This window comes from Portunus trituberculatus, chromosome 43 (assembly GCF_017591435.1).
Source record: "Portunus trituberculatus isolate SZX2019 chromosome 43, ASM1759143v1, whole genome shotgun sequence".
NCBI lineage: Eukaryota > Metazoa > Arthropoda > Malacostraca > Decapoda > Portunidae > Portunus > Portunus trituberculatus.
This window is the reverse complement of record NC_059297.1, coordinates 16963540-16976189: the sequence shown is the minus strand read 5'-3', so window position 1 is coordinate 16976189 and position 12650 is coordinate 16963540. Positions and strand designations below refer to the sequence as shown.

Genomic DNA, 12650 nt, shown 5'->3' with positions numbered 1-12650 from the left:
CTTCCTTGCTCCTTAAAGTAGTTGCCTTGGTTTTCGCGGCACAGATTCAGTAGTATTGAATGTCTTGTCACAGTGTGTCTCATATGAAGCAAAATAACTAAAGTATAGGACTTCATATGGTAGTTCATATCTGTAGGCCTATCACATGTATAAGGTAATAGATATATTTATATTTTGCAGTGTATTTAATTGTTTCTAATAAAAAGTACATGTATATAGAATTATAGATCATTCTAGAGGCGTAAATCTATGTAAATAATTGTGACTGGGTAACAATGATCACCAGAGCTACCATTTCTTGGTTTCACTGGACTGCTCGTTAGAATCAATAATGCTGGAAAGACAAAGACAGATGGCTACAATGAATGAAGAACAATAATTATTGAGCTCCTCTCAAGACTGAGTGCACGGAAGTTAAAAGAAAAGTAAGAAAATTGACACAAAAAGTAAGGCTAACCCATTATCGGTTTTCATTCCCGATTGCTAACTCTGAACCTTATCCCCCCCATGTATGGAGTTCTCAGCGCATACGTATATAGAGCGGTTCCACTCAGTTTTATCAGATACGGTGGAATCAAAAGCTTTTCGTCTCATTAACTCCACTCCTCTGACTGACTGTCTTCTGCCTCTTTCTCACCGCTGGAACGTTGCATCTTTACTATCTTTTACTGTTTTATGGAAACTGCTCTTCTGATCTTGCTAACTGCATGCCTCCCCTCCTGCGGCCTCGCTGCACTAGACTTTCTTCCTCTTCTCACCCTTGCTCTGTCCAATTAACCAGTACTCTCAATCATTCATATTTTTCTCTAGTAAACTTTGGAACTCCCTACCTGCTTCTGTATTTCGAACTTCCTATAACTTTATTTAATTTAAGAGGGAGGTATCAAGACATTTATCTTTAATTTATTTTTTAATTATTTTTTTTACTAACACTCTCGGACCCGTAATAGGACTGACAACTGAGTGGGCTTTTTTTTTTTCTATGTTGCCCTTGACCAGCTTTCCCCTCTTACAGAAAAGAAAAAAGTGCGTGGAGAAGAATGTTGAAATAAACATTGTGTGAGTGGAAAAGTGAGACTTTAAACTTTTTATTTCATAAGAAACTGAAAAATGTTTACCATTTATGCTGCATTGGTAGGGACTTGAAATCCTTTCAAAAGCGTATAGAACGCTTCTTCTTTGTCCGAATATTAGAACATATACTTTAAATTCTTTATCCTTTTGAAATTATTTGTGTCTCTAGAAAAGCGATTTTATAACAAAACATCATTGTGAATACCTCAAATATACGATGATATCACCATTATACTACCTAGAAAAGCAGCTGCTCTTCATAATACTTAATCACGCCAGCTACGACACCACGATTTTAGAAAATTCTCTCTCTCTCTCTCTCTCTCTCTCTCTCTCTCTCTCTCTCTCTCTCTCTCTCTCTCTCTCTCCTTACATGACAATTAATTCTAGGCTAGCTATCTATGTGTCTGTGTATCAGCATGTGCATGCATCCGGCAAGAAGGGCAGCATTTCATTATGGTGTCGCCACACATTCATGATCACCGCCGCTACGAGGTGCCGGAGCAGACATGATATATGTCAACGACCTTCAGTAGTTTCCGGTTGAGACTTTAGTTTCCTTCCACGGCTTAAAGGTTGTCGCTTCCCTCTCTTCAAGGAGTATAGGGTGTTATGGCAAAGGTTTACCTGACGTACACATCCATACAACAAATTAGAGCAAGAATCGGTGCCGAAAAACTAGATCCCAGACAAGCGTGGCGTGATCGCAAGTACCAACTCGATGCTTTCAAAACAGTACACCTGAAACACATTTACATTTTTATGCTCACTTGCTGGAAAATGATAAATAAATAAAAAGAAAAGATAATCAGATGCAAATTTGCTTATCGAAATATTTGCAGGAAACTTAATTGGAGATGACAGTTTTGTCGCTACGTTTATACTGATGATTATTGAATAAGTAAACATAAGTCATACAATATACCAAACTGTATTGTGAACCGTAGTCTATGTAAGGGAATTCATACATTTTATCAAAAAAAGATTTACATTCACTTGACTCATCATTGGGTATTATGTTATTGCCAACATATATTCTACTAGTTTTATTTATCTATCTATATCTTCATCTATCTGTCTATCTGTCTAACTATCTATCTTGACTCCTTGAGTCACATTCTATAAGTGATTAAAGAGCAGGCTTTAATATGTAGATGTTACCCACACACCAAAATAGAAAACAGACTAGCTGCAGCCGTGGAAGAAAATGATCTTTGTAATTGGTGGACTATACTATGTAATTATGGCATATATTACACAGTTAGACAGTTAGAGAATAAGATAGTCCCTGGTCACATATACATACAGTGCCATGACTTGTGTTACTGATAAATGTAACTTATATGTTTGCAGAGGTGGGCAAGAGCGCTCTTTTGGTATGTTCACACTACAAGAAGAGTGGAGTGGAGCAGAGCAGAGCGATTGCTAGCGGCATTATTTTTTACATAGATTTGGATGTACAGACGCTCAGATGTTCACCTCGTAAGGGGGGCGGCACAGAGCGAAGTGGCACGCTGTAGAAATTCCAGCATATTTTTTGCTGCTTAGCAGCTAGCGGTCAAGACTCCACCCATGGCCAAGAACGTATCTACCAATGTGAGTTTTATTGTTGAACCCAAAATTATAATCATAGACCAGATTGTGCATAGTTCTGGTACAATTTGAATATATATATATATATATATATATATATATATATATATATATATATATATATATAGTATGTTGAGAAAAGCTATATCCTGATCCTATACATAATTATCATCCTATACATAATTATCTATTTTTATTGTGTTCTTTCCTAATTTCTTCCAGTCCTTCTTTTATCCTGAATTCAAGTAATACATGATTGATCACTTTTACCGAGTGGACTCCTATTCCAAGTTATCGAGTATCTCTAGTTCTTTAGTAAATATTAAGTCCAATCGTGACGGTTCTCCATTTGCTCTATACCTTGTGCTGTCTTTCATCCATTGAGTTAGGATATTGTCTACTGCTAGATTCAATAGTATTTGTCCCCAAGATCTTTTTACTCCCTCAATTGTCAGGTCTTCCAAAACTATTTCCTTGCAATTAAAGTCACCCATGACTTATGTTTGTACTCTTTTCAATTAGTCTGTAAATATTTTCCAGTATCAAGTATGTTCCCTTATTCTTCATTTCTCCATGAGTTTGTTTTAGGTGGGACATAAACAACGGCGAAGTTCCTTTTCCTTTCACCTTGAATTCTTACTCGTACTTGCAGCACCTCGGCACTCCCTTCTCCATAAGCTATTTCATCCACCTGCAGCTCTTTCTTTACAAGTAATATCACTCCTTTCTCTCTCTTTCTCTCTCTCTCTCTCTCTCTCTCTCTCTCTCTCTCTCTCTCTCTCTCTCTCTCTCTCTCTCTCTCTCTTTTTCTTCCATATATTGTAGCTAATTTCCCCAGTATCTAATGCTTCAAGTCTTCCATACAATTTTTCTCCGTTAATCCCACGATGGCAGGCTAGTTTTCCTTTAATTAATCATTTAACTTTATTTTTGCCATTAAAATACCATTTACGTTTGTATATACGACTTTTAATACTCTTCCTCTTCTGCAATGGTACTTATTTTCCCATAGCTGCCTGAGTTTAACTCTTTCCTCTTCATTGAGATCACATCTCAACCATACATTTTCATACGCTTCTTTCCTTCCCAGCCACGATGAGCCTGCCAGGATTTCCTCAGCGCCTGCTTGCGATCTTATTCTAATCTTCAACGGATGTGTTTTTCCCTCCTCGTATTTCCCCAGTCTATAGACTTCTTCAATTTCTTCACTAAATATCCTGCCGCCGCCTTCATCATCTTCACCTCCATCACTACTTTCTCAGCCTGCTCTTCTTCATATTCTTCTCTTTTGTGTCTAATTGGCATAACTTTTCCTTTAATCCAAAGATAACAACGCACTTTTTCTTCCACAATATCCCTAACCAAATTTTCCTTTTCCTTAATCACCTTTACTACCGTCTTAGTAACCAACCACCTCTTCCCTTTCTTTGGCCGATTGTTCTATAATCTTTTTAAAACTAACTTTCTACTGATCCTGATCCATCTTCCAACGATTTTGCTTCTCACTTATTTTCCGCACTTGATCTTCATTATCTTCTATTTTCTTTTCACTTGAACAAACTTTGTTCTTCAGGTCATTATAATTTTTCTTAAGCACTTCCGTGTTTGCCTTCATGATCATTGTCCTTTTCCACAATTTTAAGCCTATCCATTAGTTCTCTAGGTTCTTCTCTAGATTAGTTCTCTAGGTGTATGACCCTCCTCCTCTATAGATTCTCTGGTGCTTCGGTCATCAAACCTATCCTCCAGTCTAAAACCTGAGAAATCATGTTTAGGAAACACTCCTCGCAGCTCTCCATTTTGGATGTCAATTTGTTTCTGGCTCCTTTTTCCATGTTATTGACATTTTAACCCTGCCACCTAGACGGGACAGCACAAAGACATAAATCGCTCTTACCTTTAGTTAACACTCTAGGCAAAAGATGATGTGGCTAAGTTGCACATGTTCCCTGGGTGTTGGTGAGTGCAGTGAGGGTTTACGTTTCCTCGACAGGACGTGCTGCACTGGTGGCGTGGCGTCGAGGGAAGAGCCTCTTTCTATACCTGCTCAGTACTTTATTTAACACGTGAAGGTGTTCCATAGTTTCAAGAAGGGAATGGAACACACACTTTGCTGCACTCCAAGTAAGGCAAACATTTGCAAGTTGTCAAATAGTAATTATTTTGACTGTTGCAAATAGTGCGGCTTTGCTTGGCTGGGTTTTTGATAATATACCATCGTGTACCACAAAATTAATGTGATTACAAGTGAGCGGTTTTCACAATTTGAGACTGGAAGATGACATAAAAGCAAATGATTGTTAAACATGAACTTTTGTTGACTCTTCTTTTTGTTGCAGGCTTTTGGAGGTCCAGCGGCACACTGCGCATTGCTTTCATAAACGTGTGTGCAGAGTGCGAGACAGAGAGGGGCAAGGATGTAGGATGCTTCAACATTCACAACATCATTGGTTCATGCTTTCTTTTTTTGTGAAAAATAGTGCACACAGTTTTAACCGAAGGATTATATGTCATCATTCACATTCATAGATTTCATGACTTAACATTGTGTTGGCATTTATACATCAAATCACTTCATTACATGTAAGCGTATATTTAGCTACAAGGAGTAAGGGTTTTTTAAATTTGTAATGTATAAAAAGTGATTTATAAGACATCTTGCATTATGAAGATTTGTTTAAAGGTCTTTGTTTATTAACGTGATCTACTAAGCGTTTCAGAGAGTTTGAAGGCACGTTTTTCTAGAATAACTTTGTAAGGAACTCGCATATCATTATGAAATTTTGCCACAGTGTACTTGACACCCTCCCCGAATATCCCAATGTGTCAAGAATCGTCAACAGTATATAATAATGGCACTTGTCCCTATAAAAACAGGAGAAAGTCACTTTATCCCTCACGAAGAAACGAACAAATGGTGAGAAATGGTGACGTAGTACTATCTGTGACGTAGTAACAAGCTCCACCCACATATTCCCTCCCCCTGCTCCTACCCTCCCTCTCTTCCATCCCCCTCTCCATATTTCGCTCCCTTCCTCCCCTCCCTTCCCCGTCTATGTATTCCCTTACCTCCTCTCTCTCTCTCTCTCTCTCTCTCTCTCTCTCTCTCTCTCTACGTCACCATTTCTCACACACACACACACACACACACACACACACACACACACACACACACACACACACACACACACACACACACACACACACACACACACACACACACCTCCTGAGAGAAGAATATCTGTGTGACTTTAGAGAAAAATTGGATAAGTGTAGATATGGAGACGGGACCACACGTGCATAAAGCCCATGCCCTGTAAAACTACAACTAGGTAAATACAACTAGGTAAATACACACAACACACACAAACAAACAAAAACACACACACGGCTCGGTAGCTCAGTGGTTAGAGCGCTGGTTTCACAAGCCAAAGGACCGGGGTTCGATTCCCCGGCCGGGTGGAGATATTTGGGTGTCTCCCCCCTTTCACGTGTAGCCCCTGTTCACCTAGCAGTGAGTAGGTACGGGATGTAAATCGAGGAGTTGTGACCTTGTTGTCCCGGTGTGTGGTGTGTGCCTGGTCTCAGGCCTATCCGAAGGTCGGAAACAATGAGCTCTGAGCTCGTTCCGTAGGGTAACGTCTGGCTGTTTCGTCAGAGACTGCAGCAGATCAAACAGTGAATTACACACACGCACACACACCACTGTACAACAAACCTTCCCAACCTACAACAACAACAACGCCACGAGACAAATAGAACAAGACCAACACGCAAAACCTTAAATTTCACCAAATTCGTGACAAAACCGAGGGCAGACACTTCTTGCAGCGCACACGTCTTACCTTCACAACGCCTATAGAAGAAATTGTTGCCTCGTTCCTCACTTCTTTCCGCTTCACCTCCTCATACTCCCCCTTCCCCCTACTACCCCCTCCTCCTCCCTTCCTTGTTTGCAGTAAAGACACTTAATAACTAACAAACCACTCTCGGTGAGCATATTTCTATATAAGCATTGTTACCTTTAGTCTAAGCCGGTGGTAGCCCACGTAGGCCTCAAACCTATCACTCACGTGACACTCCTTTAAATAGCTTTACGTTTATCCATTAATCTATGTGTATCTATTTATCTATCTATCTACCTACCTACCTACCTATCAACCTACATACAAACACACACAGATATATATATATATATATATATATATATATATATATATATATATATATATATATATATATATATATATATATATGATTATATATATATCATTATTATTGTCATTATTATTATTATTATTATCATTATTATTATTATTATTATCATCATCATCATCGTCATTATTATTATTGCTATAGTTATCATTATTGTTATTTTTATCATTATCATTATTAACATTATTATCATTACTATAATTGATATTATTATTATTATTATTATTATTGTTATTGTTATTATTATCATCATTGTGAGGACATGGCACTTTGCTACGGTACATAATATTTCCAGTTGTCACATTACTGAAATGTCAAGACACATCATCCTTTGACTAGTCAAACCAACGTATCCACATTTCCCTGCATTAATCATGAAGCAAGTAAGCATACAGGCATGACGCGTAAATAATATTGCCAATGGTCATAATACTGAAATGAGGAAGTGATAGTTTGAACAGCTTGTTTCAGCGAGGCGGGGATGCCACCTGCCACCTGTGACCTGCCACCAATGGTAATTAACACAGACACACACCTAATTATTCCTGAAACAATTTCATGATGTACTTTTAAACAACTGTGTTTTCTGATTAGACAATTTTACGCCCTCGCTGTATTCACTATTCACCTCACGATCGCTCCACGTTTGGGAGGCACTGGTGATTGGTGACTGGTGACTGGTGACAAGCTCTTGTCGTCCACTCGTCCAGTGCACAAACGGTGAGTGACAGTCACAAGGAATTTGTTGGTGCCCGGCAATGCTTCACCAGATCTCAAGCGGCAATGGCCAAGTTGGTGTTACTCTCTAACGTGGAAGAGACGCCTTTCAACAATGACAACAACAACAATGCATGTATGAGTGCATTTTGTATGTATTGTGTAATTAAGGTCACCATTAACACACACACACACACACACACACACACACACACACACACACACTAAGAGTAATGATAATAATGGCGATGCTCTCTAATAGTACTAATGGTTACTTTCTATATGTTATATCGTGTGACGGTTAAGACATTAGGAGAAATTAGAGATGGAAGGATGGAATAAGGGAAAAAACGGAAATTATTCCATATATATATAAATATATATATATATATATATATATATATATATATATATATATATATATATATATATATATATATATATATATATATATATATATATATATATATATATATATATATATATATATATATATATATATATATATATATATATATATATATATATATATATATATATATATATATATATATATATATATATATATATATATATATATATATATATATATATATATATATATATATATATATATATATATATATATATATATATATATATATATATATATATATATATATATATATATATATATATATATATATATATATATATATATATATATATATATATATATATATATATATATATATATATATATATATATATATATATATATATATATATATATATATATATATATATATATATATATATATATATATATATATATATATATATATATATATATATATATATATATATATATATATATATATATATATATATATATATATATATATATATATATATATATATATATATATATATATATATATATATATATATATATATATATATATATATATATATATATATATATATATATATATATATATATATATATATATATATATATATATATATATATATATATATATATATATATATATATATATATATATATATATATATATATATATATATATATATATATATATATATATATATATATATATATATATATATATATATATATATATATATATATATATATATATATATATATATATATATATATATATATATATATATATATATATATATATATATATATATATATATATATATATATATATATATATATATATATATATATATATATATATATATATATATATATATATATATATATATATATATATATATATATATATATATATATATATATATATATATATATATATATATATATATATATATATATATATATATATATATATATATATATATATATATATATATATATATATATATATATATATATATATATATATATATATATATATATATATATATATATATATATATATATATATATATATATATAACATATAGAGAATAACCATTAGTACTATTAGATTCTTTCATAGTTAGGCCTTGAGTTATTGAAGGGCAGACTTTGGAGGATCTTCGATCTTCCAACAACCACATAATCTCTCTCTCTCTCTCTCTCTCTCCAACAAGTAGTTTTCTATTCTCATATTGTGAAGAAATAGGAAGCAAAATTAATTGAGAGAGAGAGAGAGAGAGAGAGAGAGAGAGAGAGTGGAGGGAGGGAGGAAGAGATTTAGACTTTCAGAGTTCTGCCAAAATGCTTTCACTTGGTTTACCAGTAATTCATTTAAATTACTTTGACAAGACCTTTTTTATTAATGAGCTGTTTATTTAAAGGAAAAACAATAGAAAACAAACAGTACACATTGGTTTTATTTCGCAATATACAAAATAAATAAAAAACCCTTAAAAAATCTGAGTTGACATTAATAAAAACAAATGAATGGAGGGCAACAAAAGCATGTTAAAAATAAATAAATAAAGAGAAATAAAGGCCCTTAAAAATATAAAGCAAAAAATTGGCTCCCCAAAAATATAAAGCAAAATAATGGTTTTCCAAAAAATTATAAAGCAAAACAATGGCTCTCCCCAAAATTATAAAGCATAGTAGTGGCTCTCCCCCCAAAAAAATATAAAGTAAAATAATGGCTCCCCCCAAAAAAAAGAAAAATAATGGCTCTCCCCCAAATTATAAAGCAAAATAATGGCTCTCTCCAAAAAAATAAAGAAAAATAATGGCTCTCCCCAAAATTATAAAGCAAAATAATGGCTCTCAAAATATAAAGCAAATTAATAACTCCCCAAAAATAAAAAGCAAAATAATGGCTCTCCCCCAAAATATAAAGCAAAATAATGGCTGCCCCAAAAAATAAAGAAAAATAATGGCTTCCCCCAAAATATAAAGCAAAATAATGGCTGCCCCAAAAAATAAAGAAAAATAATGGCTTCCACCAAAATATAAAGCAAATTAATGGCTCTCCCCAAAAATATAAAGCAAAATAAAAGTCCCTCCTCACCCAAATTAAAGCTAAGTAATGACTCTTCCCTCCAAAAAAAAAAAATGAAAATAAAGCAAAATAATGGCTCTCCACCCCCCAAAACCCCATTCCTGTGAAAAAAATGAAAACAAAGCAAAATAATGGCTCTCCACCCCCCAAAACCCCACTCCTGTCAAAACAAATGAAAATAAAGCAAAATAATGGCTCTACCCCAAAAGAAGCCACGCTATTGGTTAACAAGGGGGAGCGAGAAGAGACAATAAATGGAGGAAGTGGGATTAAAAATGGGAAAAAGAAAGAAAAATGGATAATAAATGGAGGAAGTGGAAATACAACAGGATAGAAAGAAATAACAAAGGAATAACAAGAGTTAGAAAGAAAAATGATAATGAATAGAGGAATAGGAGGAAATGGGAATGAAAATGTGATAATGAATAAGGAAATAGGAGAAAATGATAATGAAACAGCAGATAAAAAGAAAAATGGATAACGGACAAGGGAAGAGGATAACAAATAAGGGAATAGGAATTAGTAATAAGGATGATAATGAGTAAGGGAATGGGGAACAAGGACTCCTCTTCCCTCGTCCCTTATCCATTTTTCTTTCCATTTCCTGTGTTATTACTTAGTTAATCATTTCTCTCCCGTTTTATTTTCATTTCCCCACATTTATTATCCATTTTCCTTTCTTTCTCCAGTTTTAATCCCACTTCCTCCATTTATTATCTCTCTTCTCTCTCTCCCTCCTCTGGGGGAAGAGCCATTATTTTACTTTATTATATTTTTTGTGTGTGGAGGGGGCAGGAGTCATTATTTTTCTCTATTTTTTGGGGAGGAAAGCCATTAATTTGCTTTTTTTTGGGGGAGCCATTATTTTTCTATTTTTTTTTTGTTTTTTTGGGGGGGTGAAAGCCATTATTTTGCTCTGTTTTTGGGGGGATAGTCATTATTTTGCTCTTTTTTGGGGGGGGGGGAAGTGGAAGGCATTATTTTGCTTTCTTTTATTTTTCTGGGGAAAGCCATTATTTTGCACTATTTTTTGAAAGGAGGGAAAGCCATTATTTTGCTTTATTTTTTTTTTTTTTGGCGGGGGGAGGAGAGCCATTTTCTTTCTCAATTTTTTTTTGGGGAAAGCCATTATTTTGCTTTATTTTTGGGGGGGAGAGCCATTATTTTGCTAGTTTTTTTGAGGGGGTAAAGCCATTATTTTTTGTGGGGGTGAAAGCTATTATTCTACTTTATTTTTTGGGGGAGGGAGTAGAGCCATTGTTTTTCTCTATTTTTTGGGGGGAGGAAAGCCTTATTTTGGGGAAAAGCCATTATTTTGCTTTATTTTGGGGAAAAGCCATTATTTTGCTTTATTTTGGGGAAAAGCCATTATTTTGCTTTATTTTGGAAGAGCCATTATTTTGCTTTATTTTGGGGAAAGCCATTATTTTGCTTTATTTTGGGGAAAGCCATTATTTTGCTTTATTTTGGGGAAAAGCCATTATTTTGCTTTATTTTGGGGGAAGAAAGCCATTATTTTGCTTTATTTTGGGGAAAAGCCATTATTTTGCTTTATTTTGGGGAAGAGCCATTATTTTGCTTTATTTTGGGGAAGAGCCATTATTTTGCTTTATTTTGGGGAAAAGCCATTATTTTCTTTATTTTGGGGAAAGCCATTATTTTGCTTTATTTTGGGGGGAAGAGCCATTATTTTGCTTTATTTTGGGGGGAGAAAGCCATTATTTTGCTTTATTTTTGGGGGGAGAAAGCCATTATTTTGCTTTATTTTTTGGGGGAAGAGCCATTATTTTGCTTTATTTTGGGGAAGAGCCATTATTTTGCTTTATTTTGGGGAAAAGCCATTATTTTGCTTTATTTTGGGGAAGAGCCATTATTTTGCTTTATTTTTTGGGGAAGAGCCATTATTTTGCTTTATTTTGGGGGAAGAAAGCCATTATTTTGCTTTATTTTGGGGAAAAGCCATTATTTTGCTTTATTTTGGGGAAGAGCCATTATTTTGCTTTATTTTGGGGAAAAGCCATTATTTTGCTTTATTTTGGGGAAAAGCCATTATTTTGCTTTATTTTTGGGGGGAGAAAGCCATTATTTTGCTTTATTTTGGGGGAAGAAAGCCATTATTTTGCTTTATTTTGGGGGAAGAGCCATTATTTTGCTTTATTTTGGGGAAAAAGCCATTATTTTGCTTTATTTTGGGGGGAAGAGCCATTATTTTGCTTTATTTTGGGGGGAAGAAAGCCATTATTTTTTTGGGGAGGAGCTACTATTTGGCTTTATTTTTTTTGGGGGAAAGCCATTATTTTATTCTACTTTTTTGGGGAAGAGCCATTATTTTGCTTTTTATGGGGAAAAACCCATTATTTTTCTGTTTTTTTGGGGAAAGCCATTATTTTGCCCTATTTTTAAGGAGGATGAGCCATTAGTTTGCCCTATTTTTTTTTTGGGGGGGGCAAAAGCCATTATTATACTTTATTTTTTGAGGGGTGGGGAGGAGCCATTATTTTTCTATTTTTTGGGGGGAGAGCCATTATTTTTCTATTTTTTGGGGGGAGAGCCATAATTTTGCTT

General features: G+C 34.0%; 1 long non-coding RNA gene across 1 annotated transcript; it reads left to right on the top strand.

The window, feature by feature from the left end:
• The first annotated feature begins 2420 nt into the window (after positions 1–2420).
• LOC123518180 lies at positions 2421–5481 on the top strand. Its single transcript, XR_006678702.1, has 3 exons — positions 2421–2670; positions 4661–4791; positions 5007–5481. It is a non-coding gene; the product is annotated as an uncharacterized LOC123518180 (long non-coding RNA).
• Positions 5482–12650: the final 7169 nt, after the last annotated feature.